This window comes from Sinocyclocheilus rhinocerous, unplaced genomic scaffold (assembly GCF_001515625.1).
Source record: "Sinocyclocheilus rhinocerous isolate Xijiao unplaced genomic scaffold, SAMN03320098_v1.1 scaffold1889, whole genome shotgun sequence".
NCBI classification, from domain to species: Eukaryota; Metazoa; Chordata; class Actinopteri; order Cypriniformes; family Cyprinidae; genus Sinocyclocheilus; species Sinocyclocheilus rhinocerous.
This window is the reverse complement of record NW_015647058.1, coordinates 9,337-10,574: the sequence shown is the minus strand read 5'-3', so window position 1 is coordinate 10,574 and position 1,238 is coordinate 9,337.

Genomic DNA, 1,238 nt, shown 5'->3' with positions numbered 1-1,238 from the left:
CCCACTGAGGCTTAGGTTTAGGGGTGGATGCTTTCATTAAATAATTAATTAAATAATTAATTTTTTAAAATTTATTTTAACCTAAAAATAATTTTCACTACATGTTCGTACATCTCAGGCCATACAAACTCAAAACATATTCCCCATCATCTGATCATTACTGCAGCCATGGTTGCTAGAAAATGCACATGAATGTGTTTTTTTTTTGTTTGTTACTAAATTAAGTTTACTGACTACTTTACAGGAGCATTTATAGTTAATTGCAACAGGAAAATATAATTTATGTAAATAATTATGCACAATAAACCATATTTACGTAGAACTCAGCACTCTGAAGACATATATATAGATCCTGTTTAAATTCAATTTCAGGAGTAAGACCTAGATTTTGTGAAGTGGTGTGTAAAAAAAAATCTGAGCATAGTAAAATAAGTTCAGTCAAACTTATAGAAATGTTCAGTTAACAGAGAAGGACTATTAATCAGAAACATGTTTAATACAGAAGGCTGGACATGAGACTGGCTCTGATGCTTCCTCTGCACTCTTCCGTTCTTTCTCTCGTTCACACCCACCGGTCCTGCGCCCCTCCACTATGGAGAAGATGAAAATGATGTGCACTCGTTAAATTAACAGTCCCCAGTGCAGTCTAATTAGCATGTAATAGGACACCAAATCCAGTGCAGGAGGCTTGTTATTTAAGGATAAAGCTCATCTCTCATTTGAATGCATTTTTCATTAGCCGTGCTAATTAAGTTTCATTAGCATTATTAATTAAACATGAAAAGTTCCTCATCCCCTTGCTATGATTATGTCTGCATTAGAGTGGGGCTGAGTGACAGCACTCGATGGGGTGGAGAAGGAAATGATTAGTCCCAACACTCAGCATTCGACCCTGGTCAAAAGTGCCTTCTCCGCCAACATTTATCTCCCATCATGATGACTCGGTTTTCTCGCCAAGCGAAACGAATCATGTTGTCTGAAGCCATGCCGTACCTGTCTTATGAATGTATTTAGAATGTTTGAAGATTGATTTCCCCCCGTATATGAATGGAAATGTACGCAGGCTGAAAGGCCCGTTGATACGGACAAACTAAGTGCTTACAGCATACAGCAAAAAAAAAAAAAAAGCCATAATAGGCTTCCCGGAATTCATATGGGCGGATTATAAGAAAGTGTCAATCAAAGAGAAGCTCGCTTTGTGCGCGCAGGTTTTATTGAGAACGGGCCTGACACTCGTG